Source organism: Python bivittatus, unplaced genomic scaffold, assembly GCF_059951505.1.
Source record: "Python bivittatus isolate LINGU-HERP-01145 unplaced genomic scaffold, Pbiv_v1 ctg000680_np1212, whole genome shotgun sequence".
Lineage (NCBI taxonomy): Eukaryota > Metazoa > Chordata > Lepidosauria > Squamata > Pythonidae > Python > Python bivittatus.
The window spans coordinates 593,791-608,366 of NW_028277095.1; the positions used below are offsets into that span (position 1 = coordinate 593,791).

Sequence of the window (14,576 nt, forward strand, 5' to 3'; positions counted from 1 at the left end):
GGTTGTTCTTTGATCTACACAAAATGAATTCATTGCAATAAATTATGAATTTCATTTCAATTAAGATGGGTTTATACACATCTCTGGATCTTGTAACCATATGCTTGCCATCTGTTGATTGGTTAGGAACCCAACTGTACAACTTTCCACAAGCATCTTAGAATCCAGTGATAAATTAAAACTAGCATCATCAAACCTTCTTTTAATCTTAACTGAGCCTTGTTTTCCAAATGAACTTACTTTATGAGAATATGGTAGCCTTATTTTAAGTCAGCAAATGTTAGCTCTTATCTGTCTGTGGTTTGCAAACATATTGCTCAAGGATAAGAATAAGGTGCTACTGCTAATAATAAAAATCTATTCAGAAATTTTCATTCATAGTTTTCATGGCCCAAAGTGAACTTTCAGTCCACAAGATTGGAGATTAAAAATGATTATACTAACTGCACTCCCTTCATAATTGTTATTGTTCTCATGTGAAAATTATGCAGTGAGAGTGCCCTCTGTGTGTGTGGATGGATGGATGGATGGATGGATGGATGGATGGATGGATGGACGGACGGATGGACAGATTCCATGTCAACTGTAGCACTTTATTAAATGTTAGCAGGCATCACTTGTTCAGCAATTTATAGGGACAGGAGAATTCTCTGGTTGTTAGAGATGGTGTTTGAATCTTTTGCTTTAAAAGTATAGGTACATCTAATCTTTCTAGATATGAAAGTTAACAAGGTCTATATGACACCCACAAAGCAAGACAGATTCAAATTATTTTCTTTTGCTTCAGCTATAATTCTGTTGAAAACTTAGTTGACTTCTGGAATAGGCAACTGACCTGTGATTGATATAACTGCCATCAACAGTCCTGTCTTTGATTTTCTGAATGCTCAGAATGAACCAATATAATCAGCAAGTAAAACACACACACACACACACACACACACACACACACACAGAAAATTTAAACAATTTTCTACTGTATTGTTATACCTGCCCAGTGTTTTTTGGATGCTGATATTCTGAGTAGTGAAATAATTAGGAACATCAGAAACAAGGCTTTGTTGCCTACAATTTTGATATACAAGTTCTTCATAAAGCCTTTACTATCTTTTTCAACTTAGGCAGCATTTTATAATAATTACAAATGATGGATTAGAAATTTGGAACCTGGTTATTCAGCTGGGTTGGATAAATTTCAGTTTTCAGTGATTGAGGAGACGAAAAACGTTTTTATTCTGTTGTTAAAATTACCAATTTTACAGCTTAGAGCCCTGGGAGAAGGGGGTGGTGAAGGAATCTTTTGAAGAACATCTGTAGTATGACCTTTACATCTCCACTCTACCAGATGACTCAGACTCTACTGGATAATGGGTCTTACCCTACTAGACCCTAGATTTATGAAAACATTTCTGTTTTAAAAGGAAGGGAATTGAATGTAAACTCCAGAGATTTGTTTGTTATGAATTATTAGCTATATTTCAGACTGACTTCAGATCTGAATCTGGATTGGAAACAGCTTCTGTCACTTTGGTGCACAATCAGCCCCAGGATCTACACAACAATAGTACATTCCAGTTGGTTCTGCTGAATCCCTGTGTTTTGTAATATCATCAAAGATGGGATCTTTTTAGATCACTTGATGGATGGAGCTGTCTGGAAGGCATCATGCTAGAGTGACTGTGTTTGGATGAGGTTCTGCTGAGCTTTAAAAATCAGACTTCCAAATTTCAGGGTTTGGATATAACCCATGTGCTAACACCCTGTTTATTGAGGTGGGATGGCCAAGTGATATTGGTCAGGTCTGTTTCAACACCATAACTCATTGAAATAGTTCATTAAAATGGAATGCCACTCCTTTTCTCATCCTTATTAATTGATTAACCTATTTCAAGAGACATAATCTAGCATACATGGGCTACTGTCAGTGAAACTTAAGAAGATGCACTGGGTCCAAGATATAGCTACATGGAAGTTAAAAAATTATGTGTGATATAGGAAGATTCATATTACATTTTTCATATATTACTAACTTGCATGTTGATTATTGTTGTTGTTCAGTTGTTAAGTCATGTCCAACTCTTCGTGATCCCATGAACCATATTGTGCCAGGCCTTCCTGTCCTTCACTGCCTTCCCGAGTTTGCTCAGTTTCATGCTCATTGTTTCTGTGATGCTATCTAACCATCTCATCCTCTGCTGTCCCCTTCTCCTTTTGCCTTCAATCTTTCCCAGCATCAGGGTCTTTTCCAAAGAGTCCTCTCTTTGCATTAGGTGGCCAAAGTATCTGAGCTTGAGCTTCATTATCAATCCTTCCAATGAGCAATCAGGGTTGATTTCCTTTAAGATTGACTGGTTTGACCTCCTAGCAGTCCAGGGGACTCTCAAGAGTCTTCTCCAGCACCACAGTTCAAAGGCATCAATTCTTTGGCGCTTAGCCTTCTTTATGGTCCAGCTCTCACATTGCTACTGGAATGTTGATTATTATTTTTACCTAATTTGTATCTTGGAAGGAATTTAGAGTGGCATAAATGGTCGGTCCCCATTTTTATCCCTTTTGAGATAACGGGTGAATCATAATCATCTTTTGAGCTTCATGGCTTAGTGGGGAATTGAATCTAATTCTCTCCCTCACTCCCACCTCACAGAAGACCATGCTGGTTTTTACAGAAATCCTTAAAAGTATTTGCCAGTCCATGTTTCTGAGAAACCAATACAGAGATTTTCATATTGTCTAGAAACTATGAGTACAAAGAAAACTGCTTGTTGTCACAAACAATGTAAAATGCTGTTGACAATTCCCACCTTGCAGGAAAGATTATCCCATTTGGGCATTTTCTAATCCAACCAGTCCCCAGCCTTCCTAATAAAATAGCTTTCCCCTTAGGAACCTCAAATCTTTCACACAGGTACAATCTTTTTCCCCTTAAGTGGCAGCAATACTTGGTCCTCTTAGAGAGATACAGAGATTGGCACCATGCCATGCTAATACTGAAGAACACAATATGCAACATATAATTCCTTCAAATTGTTTCTTCAGAGTTGAACCCTGGAGTCCTTAACAGTCACAGCTAAGGCCTTCCAGGAAAAAAAAAAATCATAATCAAGCATACAGCAAGGGAAAAGACCTCAGGCTTCACAACAAAATTAATTTCTTTGCTAACACCTCATCATTGTCCTATTCGAAACCATTAGTTTGCAAATAGATATACAGATGTCTTGCATCTTCCCACTGCTAAAACTATGTTCTGGATGGAATTTAATCACTTTACTTATCAAGTATTTTCAATTGCAATCATGTGAATATTTAATTCACATGAAATTTTCTTTTTCTCATTGCTGTTAGGTGTTGCACCAGAGCTCTATCCCTCTTACTTTTGAAATCAGGTTTATTGTTATATAGGTCCAATGTCAGTTGGTAGGTAGGTGATGGGAAGATAGATGTTGTTCAGGTTAGTTCAATTCAGATAGTTTACCAAAGCTGCTGGATCCTTCTTACATTTTCCGATACTGCAGATGGATTACATCATTGTGAGCTTACCCAGACTATAATATACTATAATGTATCTATAAGTAGATACATCTACCTGGGCTTTTTAAGGAAGAGAGCAGGAGGAGCTATTGCTTCAGGCCTCAAACTTGGGTGCTACACTGTATACTTTCAGGACTTTCAGTATTTTGGTTGTTCCCCCTGCCCCACACTTTCTGACTTCACCTGCCAAAGGACAATCCGAAGAAAAATACATTGGCAGAAGATATGGAATGGGGAGATTCAAATTAACATTATGTCCTGGGGCCTCCCCAGCTCTTTAAAAGACCTTGACTGTGTTTACAGTCAGAGATGTTCAATAAACATGTGGTCCAATTTGGTGGGGATTAGAGTTCAGATTCACTACCTCTCCCAAAGTAGCAGGCATTTACATTTCCTAAAGGAATTATACAAATGTGGAGAACTTAAGAGCAGAAACAAGTATGATCAAAACCTCTCCTAATCAAAGAACCTAATTTGCATTAAACATGCTTCCACGTAATCCAATTTGTGCCACTTCAGTTATAAACAAAGGTATGTTTGGGTGCATTAGTGTATTGGCCTGCTGGTTTCTGAAAAATGGACCCACTCTGGGAGTGATCATTTACATTATTTAAAAGTAAAACGATTAAACGTGGCTATTCTCCAGTCTTCTACTTAATTATTTTTCCCATCTGTCACATTAAAAATTAAGATTTTGTATTACCTTGGAAAATCTCTGGGGCATCTCAACAGCCCTGGTGCATCATATTAAGCACTTCTGTTTTAACAGATCTGAGCAAGAGTCCAGTCATAATCTGTCATTGTCCTTTTTTTCATTCTTGCATTGATATATTGCTTTCGGCATTGTTATATATTATATTTCCAAGAAACATTTGCAAGCAAGTTCAATTCCCTGGAGGAATTCAGATTGGCTTGAAAATATCTGAGTGCGGAGAGAGAAATTTTGAGAGAACTCTTGTGGAAATCAAATGCAATCAAGTTAATATCCAAGATCCCTCTCTGTTGGGAAATTAGTTTGCTGGAGGAAAGATTGAATTCTGGAAGCCCTTCATACCACTGACAACTATATTGTATATGAGCCTTGTTTATTGGGGGGAAAGATAGACAGATTGGTCTGACATGTCAGCGCCACATAAGTTTGTTTGTTCTAGTGAGAAGGGGAGGGGACCAAAAAACCTACCTCTCTTCATTTTTTTCCTATAAATTCTCATTTAATTTAGTGAAAGAAAAATTATTTTAGCTTTTTTCCACCCAAAGGAAAATCATTTTCTCATGACCGAGGTACAGTATTCTTGTACTTATTGAGTTGCCAGATGATCAGAGAGTGTGGTTTGATGTTCAACAGTTTCATTGTACAATCCCCTCTCCAGGAGTCTGCACCATCCAGAGTTTCCCATGCTTTCCTTAAAACCTTTTGGAAGATGTCATAAGGGAACTCCTCCAATGGGTTTTTTTCTGTGGCAGTGCTAATGCCTCTACTAAGGGCAAATCCTACTGGTGTTTCAAAGGGCCCTGAATCACCCTGGTCTTTGGAGAGGATGATTGAAACCCCTTCTCCTTCTCCTTCTCCTTCTCCTTCTCCTTCTCCTTCTCCTTCTCCTTCTCCTTCTCCTTCTCCTTCTCCTTCTCCTTCTCCTTCTCCTTCTCCTTCTCCTTCTCCTTCTCCCTCTCCCTCTCCCTCTCCCTCTCCTTCTCATCTGGGTTTGTTATCTCGGCATGTTTGCTCTTTTTTGTGTTGTGTTGTTTTCTTGTTTCAAATGTTTTTAACACTGTGTAAACCATCCAGAGTCACTGGAAGTTGGGTGGCATATAAATTTAATATATCATTGTCATCATCATCATCATCATCATCATCATCATCATCATCATCATCATCGTTACATTTTACAAAATTGTTGAAAAATGTCTTCTTCCCTTAAACAGATTCACAGGAATTATCCACACAATTTCTCTGCCCACGCCAAATGGATGGAGAAGTTCAAAAGGTCATTTTGGGCTTAGGTCTAATATTAGCTCATTTCTACATCAAGCCATACTTAAACCAAAAACCAACATGACAGTTCATATTTAAATATACAAAAAAAAATGTGTTTTTGCAAAAATATACATTTCTTAATGCATGTATTTCTATATTTATTTTATTTTATCCTAAAAGAGATTACATATATAATATTATGTATAAAATTTCGGCACTGATATACTGTAGGTTCTCATCCATACATTTGACTGAGCAGGGACAATCAGTTTGGTTTAATTGGATATACAGATCACATACATATATAATACATATACATATACATAAAACCTTTTACTGCAGCTGTAAATTTTGCAGCCAGGCATTGACTTTACAAGGAATAAAGGTAATTTGATTCATGTAGTGATGCATAAATACCCTAGAAAATTTTTAAAAAGGAAACCAAAATTACATTTTTAAACTCTCTTTCTCCCTACATACACAGAAAATTCTATGTATTAGCTTCTAACACAGCATACACTAAGTAGCTATTCAGCTATTTGACTAACATCTTAAGGTATTTTATTCTACTCGAAAGGGGACATTTTGGTAGCACTGGCATATATTTCTGTCTCTCGCATCTCTCTTTCTTTCTCTTGAGATTTGAACAAAGGGATAGAAATTAGAGTTGAAATGCAATTCCAATTAGAGAAAGTATTAGTAATTTACCAATAAGATAAGATTTTTTTTATCAATCCATTCAGACAGTTCCTGGAGAGTGACAGGCTTCACATAATGGAGGATTGCTACCTTATGGCCTATCAGTAATGCCTCATGGGCCACATATCCTCCCTTTATGTATTTCCTAAAGCAGCTGGAAATCATGCCACTGCAATTCAGTGGTAAATATATTTTACAAATAAAACTCAGAGATGAAGAGGACTGTGCAAGCCTTCAAACAATGCATATGATGGCTTGGGACAAGATTGGCTTCATACATCATGCTGAACTATGGTGGATTCGCTTTTGGTTAGCCTTTTATGTGAACTTAACCCTTGTAGTTTGTAAATCATGGTTTATGGATTAATGTAATAAGCAAACCGGCTAATTGTGTTTTACTTGCCAAACCATGGTGAAGCAAGGCATGAGTTTGTGTGATATGTGGACCCAGTCGCAGAATATATAATAGGCAGAAAAAGAGACTTATGGTTGCACATTAAATCAGAATGCATCCTGGATATTTGAACATGTAGCAGAATATTCAGAAGGCATCTAATCTGAAATAGATTGTTTGAGTGAATTAGACCTTAGTAACTTAAAAACCAACTGTTTTGGCATTCTGCATGGAGTAATACTCAATATAGTTCCAATTAATGCACATTTGTTTTTGCAACATCTTTAATAATAATAATAATAATAAATATATATATATATATATATATATATATATATATATAAATAAAACCAATATTATTGGTATATATATATATATATAACCAATAATAATACAGCTAATTTCACAGAGAAAATAGAGCTAATTTCATACATGCTTTACATGTGCTTTATATATTTCAGCTGTCAAGACATTCCAAACCAATTTGATAACTTAAGTTCAAACTTTGACCTTCCTGGGTTTTCTGATTTTGTAGAAGTCAACATTTATTCTTCAACTAAATATAAAATAAGAAGTGACCTAAAGAAAATTCTAGTTTGAATTTTCTCAGTTTGAAAATAGCTAATACTCTTAACAATGTATTATGTATTCTGCTGCATTTCTTTCTTTCTTTCTTTCTTTCTTTCTTTCTTTCTTTCTTTCTTTCTTTCTTTCTTTCTTTCTTTCTTTCTTTCTTTCAGGTAATTAATAAATACCTAAAACAATTATCATTACTATTATTAAAAACATTAAAAACTATTAAAAAACAAAGTTAAGACAAAGAAGTAGTTGGTGAAGGGATGTTAAGAATAATGGAGTCACCTTATTCTTCACCAGCCCTCTGGGGTCCCCAGGCCTGATGGCATAACCAGGTCTTGAAGGACCTGTGGAAGATCAGAAGTGGTGGAGCCCCCTTCACCTCAGGGGGGAGAATATTCCACAATGTGGGCACCAAAGCAGAAAAGGCCCACCACCTAGGGCTCACCAAATGTAGCTCCTTCGATGATGGAACCCATAACATACCATCTCTGTTAGATCTGGTGGGATGGGCAGATGTAATTATTTCTCCAAGGAAGAATAAGATTTGGGGCAATGAGGCTGAATAGGTTCTTTCTTTCTTTCTTTCTTTCTTTCTTTCTTTCTTTCTTTCTTTCTTTCTTTCTTTCTTTCTTTCTTTCTTTCTTTCCTTGAAAGGAAGGGACCATATGAACCCTAGAGGTAGAGAGAAATATATTTAATTCCATTTGAATGAGAAAATATATACTGTCTTTCAAATAGTAAATAAACCAAAACTGAATACATAGAAACACTTGCAATTTGTAAATTTGGGAACTGTAAAGTAGTTTGTTATTTTTAAAAAATATATATTAGAAATTCTTGTATAAAAATGCATGCAAATAATAGAGCTATACAGTCCTTTGGATTCCAAGATAAAATGGCATGTGGGACACTTACACATCACCTACTGGCAAGTACTTTTAAGCAGATGTGCCTTCCCCTGTGATTGCACAGCTGCCCCTATGGCTGCACAGCCGTTCCTGGAAAAGATGTGCTTGGTTTCAGATGATGCTGACAGGTGTTACGTATGCATCCATGTGCATGCCCAAACGCTGTTCCTCTTTCATGTGAAAGCCCTGCACAACCCCAGAAAATAATGTTCAAAATTCATATTAGAATTAATGGTTTGCAAAAAAAATTACATTAAACAAAATTGCAACCACCTCCCCAATCTAATTCTTGGAAAAATGTTCCCCAAAATATGTGCAAATCTGAGTATAAACGTAAAACTAACAACTCAAACTCTCCAGTTCAAGAAACCAAGTTGGATGAACACATGATAAGGAACCAAGAAAGAACCAAAATAACTTATTTCTCTTGTCTTTAGAACATAAAAAGTTATTGTCCCTTAATGCTTGTTGAGTTTAAAGTTAAACCTGGCCTCAGGCAAGGTCTGCCTTTGGCCTTCTTCCTCCTTTTAACATCTTATTTTATAAAGGAATGCCATTAGAGAAAGCAAACATAAGAAAATGAATCAAGGGCAAGGAAAAGCAGACCTAACGGAAAACTAATCTCACTCCATCTCCGCTGTAATTCTACCAGGATAGACATTGTTAGCCGGAGAAAAGCTGGCTGTCAATCAAAGGAATGACTGGTGCAGCCAGAGGAAATGGCAGAGCAACCTTTTGCATCAAAGGCACAATGCAAAGATTTGAAAAACTTAGTAGAGATGATGCAGAACTATATTCTTCAGAGGTTAGATCAACCAAGCTAAATTCCCTGCAATTTACTGATTATGGTCTTTGGGAGGAAACCATAAAAAAGCTGAGATCCTTGTCAGTGCAGGCTAGATTTAAAAAAAAAAAAAAATCCCTTAGCAACTGCTAGAAGAGAAGTCTTCCCAAGATATTCTTCTGGCTGCTGTTACCATAGCACTGAAGGATGTCACCGCAGTCTACATTTCAGAGTACTTGACACAGGAAGAGAATTGATCTTCCTTCTTCTTTAAAATAAGAATTAAGGTAGTGGAGTGTGGGGTGCAAATCATCCCTTTGTATTATTTGATCATTCAAATAGTATGGAGATAATAGAGGCAAATCCATTTCTTCTTCCTCTGATTACTTTATCATCTGAAAAAATAGATACAGTATATAGAGAAGCAACTAAACTCCCCATTGCCTGTCTCTTGGAATTACATTTAAATCCCAGCAGTGTAATTATGACTGATTTTACATCAGGTAAATACTCTTCTCCACCTCCCTCTGACCCCACCTTTTCTCTCCCAAACCTGCAGATGTCTCATGCATCATCCATATTTTTGCTATTAATGGGATTTATTTTATTTTAGCTACCCATGTTGGGGAATTTCCCCCCTCCATAAAATGCAGGTAAAATCTTGACCAGGTATGCCATTAAGGTGATGTAATTCCATCTTGCTAAGCTTACCCTGCTTTAATTACTACTCAAATTTCTCTGCTGTTGAAACAATGTCAATACATGTGCTGATTTCCAGAGAATACATTCTAAAGTTAATCTGAGGCATATTCAGAATGGTGAATTTAGAAGATGTACGTATCCATGTATGCATGGAATCATTTGATAAGCCGAGTCAGCACTGCTTACTGCACCCAACTACTGCTAGGAATGGGGGAAATCTAGTTCAGTTCTCACTGTAATACAACTTATCTGACTCAAATTTTCTACCAACGCAAGGGCTTCAGGATCTGTCACAATTGTTCCCTTACCAAAATAAATGTCAGCCCTTCAAGATAGACTAGACAAGGAAACCAAGGTTATATCTGCTAAAACTACTTTTATTATAAGGTTAAAATAACAGAATCTTGTGAGTCTGAATACATTTCCCCCCTCCCTCCCTTTATCTTTGTAAGAACTAGGGAGGGTCAGGTCTGAGACACATTCTCAAATTACATTTCTGCCCTGGACATAAATTTCTTTTATCTCACTGCTGTGTTAGTTGCAGCTCTTCTTCCTGTCACTCAAGGTTATTCTTTTTCCACATTACATCAACCCCAGAGAGGGATACTTAGAAAAATCCAATATTAAATAATTCCATTATGAATTGACCTGAACTACACCTCCTTAATCCTGCCTTCCCCAACTTCGATGCTCTCTAAATATGTGGTCCAAATCCTAAGAATCTAAGCACTCCCCATTTTGTTGGGATGTTCTGGGAACTGAATACCATATCGGAACTGGTTATTTGAGTGACTGCCTTTCTCCCACTGTTTCTGCCCATCTTGTAGGATCCAACCTGGTGGGTGCACTGTACATCCCATTTCTTAAGCAATGCCATTTGATGGAACCTTGGCAGTGGGCTGGCTTTGTGGTGGCACCTGGAGATTCAAATAGCCTGCTATCATTTAAATGAGCCTTGAAGACCTGGCTTTTTCTTCTATTGAGTTATGCCAGGTTTGTTCATGGAATTTGTCTCTTCCCCCTGTTTGATTAGACTTTTTTTTATTTAATGTACAGTGGTTTTATTTTTAATTTACATGACTTCCAGAAACACCACTGAGTTGGGCAGCCTTAGGAACCTAGATTACAAACAAATATCTGGATGCTGCCCAACTTGAAAAGATTATCCTAAACTATTGATTTTGGACTTCTTGAATATAGACAGGGCGGAGCAATTTGTTTCTTTGAAGTGGTCCTGCTGGTTTTCAACCATCTGGTATTGATTTTCAGTGCAGGGCTGTATGATTATAAGGGCAACAAAAAAGGGGGCAGGCCTATACAGGATGCAATGGCCATGGGTAGCCCATCCTAGTTTTAACTGGAGAGGCTGGGGACTGCTTCTGGGGCTATCTGCATGCAAAGCAGATGCTCTCCCACCACTGCACTTGATCCATCTTCTGTTGATCCTACCACAACGAGTCATTCAGCTTTCTGAGCAGCCTTCTCATTTATCACACAGACCCTTAAATATATGTACCATTCCCAATGGGAGAGAAGAATGCATAATTATGAAGCTTTCTTGTTTCTTTTTTTCTTCTCTCTCATTCTTTCTTTTTAAGTGCAAAATTAATTGGAAGTGACAAGAGGAAAATGTTGCATTTGAATGCTCTGATAAGCAATCAAAGCTTAATAGATTAGAAAATATAATTAATTACCTAATTATACTGGAAGTGGTAGCTGTTGGTAAATTATTCATTGAAAAACCATTGTCTCTGCTTTATCAAATAGCCATGATATGAATATCAGCTGCAGACTGCTACTGCTTCCTTAAGGAATCTGAGATAGGTTATCCCTCTATCTATGTTGGTCTTTTTGACCATGAGACTCAAATGTAGCTGCCTTTTTGTGGAAGACAGCAACAGAAGATAGGTAGGACTACAATTGGAAAGAACTTGTTTGCTCAATTTTCTACCTTCAAATTTTGATAAAAGGTGATCATTGAGATCTTCTGAATATTTTCAGATAGTCAGTAAATATTTCCCAAATAGTTCATATCAGGAATCAATAACCAGTGACACCTGGTGAATGTGAAATTTTCAACCACTATCTTATTGTAGTTTTTCCCCCCATCCTGGTGCTCTCCAGATGTGTTGACATCACAGTTTGTTGAATTTCCAGCCAGCACAGTGTTAATCCTGGAGAAGGCTATCTAACTTAGCCCTTGCTGCAGATATGGGGAATTTGTGGTTTTTTTCCAGTGTTATTTGACTGAGAAACAGAACAAAATAATAAACAAGAAAATATCCCAAACAGGTTTTTGTTTTCTTTTAAATACAGTGGCCAACCCTTCCCAAACTAAAACAGTGAATTTATTGTCACTGAATATCATAAAGGATTCTTGTGTCTTTCATGTCAGATTGGGAATCTTTAAAACTGTACTTGGTTTATTTCTTTGGGATGTCACGCATTTTCTATCTTATTATCCTCAGTATAAAGAAAATCCTTGGTATATAGAAAATGTGGCACATCGGATTTTAGTGAGATTGCCTAAGGATTACTCTTGGGAATAGCAGTGTCTATTTCATGGGTGAGATGTTAAAACAGGGAAGATAGTAGATGCACTGTTGTGATGTAGCCTTGCCCAAGTCTGCATTCATGCAACACAGTTCACAGAGGATGGAGCAAAGGTAGTGAAGGAGAAGTAACTTTTCAACTGAGCTCCTCATGAATTCTCATCTAAGATAACAGTCCAGCTGTACATGTCATTTTACCTACCACTTTATTCTTTCTTTTAAGTTTCTAAGCACATTGTCCTGTGAGAGGTATTTGAAATCTAAATTCTAACCCAAGCTCCTCAAGCTTTAATTAACCAGCAGACTGAGTGCATGAATTTCTGAAAATTGGAAACCGAAAGGAAAGCAAAATCAGCAATAACATGACTGGGAAGCATAAGACTTGCAACATGATAAAAGCCCTGCCCCTTTTGTATGTATGTTGATGTTGCACACATGAGTCAATCAATCAGTCAATGAAATCTTTATTGTGGTCATAGTCCAGCATATGCACATATGTATCAATCAGTCAATTAATGAATGAAATCTTTATTTCAGTCATAGACCAGCATACACACCCATGTACAATATATTACTCTGCTTTCACCACTGGTCTGTTTTGACTTGCCTTGCAGCTGCCCTGCCACTGAATATAAGATTGCTTGACCATGTTTACTTGTTTTAAATATAATTTTTATTAAGAATTTTAATTACAGTAATAAAAACTAATACAACTAAACTGAAAGAAAGAGAAAAAATGGAAAAAAGTGCAGGAAAAAAGAAAAAGAAAGAAAGAAAGAAAGAAAGAAAGAAAGAAAGAAAGAAAGAAAGAAAGAAAGAAAGACTGTATAATAAAGAAAAAGAAAATAAATATATAAAGATATGACTTCCAACCTTCATCACAAGTACAACAAATTTAATAAGTCTTAATTCCATGTAAGGTTACAAACAGATATCTCTTCATCCCATATCCCATCCCTTATCTATAAACAAATCCATAAAACATCAACTTTTCAATCCTGATGTCAGCAAAAAGTCCTTAAAGGATTGCCAGAACTTTGCAAAAAATATCTTATTTTAACCTTGATGAATTAAACCAACTTTATATTCCTTCCTTTTACTTCTAACAGTCTTTAATTCAATCAAATATTGTCATAGGATTTGATTTCTCTTCAATTCTTCTTTATCCCATTGCACAGATAAAGCCTCTTCAAGGCTTTAACAAGCCTCTTTTGTAGATCCAATAAGAAAACATTTTCCAGGTCATTCTCTTGCTTTATCATTCGTACTTCCCTTTTAATTTTTAAAACTTCAGCCAGTTAATCTTGTATATCCAGTAAAGCGTCTCTTTCCAAATCATTCACTTGGCCTGTCATTTGTGGTTCTACTTTCAGTACATTGTCTTGTCAGACAAAATTTGCTCCACATCTGTTATTCCTTCATTAACATCTTTTGGACACAGTCTATCTATAGAAGCAGACATCATTACTGTCAGTGTTGATATTGTAGGTACTAATTTCTGGCTCCATTCTTCAAAGATCGCCTTTAATATTTCTGATGTTATAACATTTTGTTTCATTTTGAAAGTCTCCTTATTAACTGACATCAAGGACAGGCTTGTATTTTTTAACTAGTGGAGTCTCATGACTCAGCTGAACCAGTAGGTTCTTCCATGCCTAAGTGTGTAGAAGGAAGAACAAATAGAGGGACACTGTGCAGATGACTGCTCTGGGAGGAAGTGTTCAGATTTGAACTTTAGAATCTATGTGTAATGAAAAACTTGAGAAAACACAGTGCACAGAGAAACTCTATTAATCTCTTAGCTTTATTGACTGCAATTATTTAAGCTACAGATACTCACACTTTCATACTCACCAATACTGAGGATGAACTACAACATTATAATATTAGCCAGACAAAGCTAGGGGTATTGCATAGTGCTCAATAGATGATTACCTGTACAGATGGGGTTCTCTGATAAATCCTACATTTTATCTTGTCCAGGAGCCATCCATCACACATCATCTTAGCTGTTATTTCCTTCATGTTTATTGGCTGTTACTGTGGCTGATTTAAGTAAGACTTGTTGCTTGGTGGTCACTTTCATTTTATCATTCATTTTCTGCTGTTAGTTGATGTTCTCTGATTTCAGCTGGTTTTGGTTTGCTTCCTCCTGTGCACATATGTCCCTTCCTCAGAGCTTATTCTCAGTTACCTTTTAGGCTTCTCTCAGTGTGGTGTCACTTTGGTTCTTATAACATATTAGGGAGGAGGTATAAGAGGGAAGAAGAGGAGGACAGTAAGCTTCAGAACCTAGATTCTCTTGGATCATTGAGGCAGCTTATCCACTGAACAAATAAAGCAATAAACCTGTCTCTCCCAATTCCTACAGATTCAAAATCCTATTATTTATGGTTTTATAACCTGTGCTTCTCTATGCTAGAATGCCCCTCCCTCTCATGTATACTTTTATTTG

The 14,576-nt window shown here is 36.6% G+C and overlaps 1 protein-coding gene across 1 annotated transcript in view; it reads left to right on the top strand.

The window, feature by feature from the left end:
• The window catches only part of LRRTM4 (leucine rich repeat transmembrane neuronal 4), a 354,859-nt gene that overhangs the window by 288,172 nt on the left and 52,111 nt on the right, over positions 1–14,576 (top strand). The window lies entirely within an intron of this gene.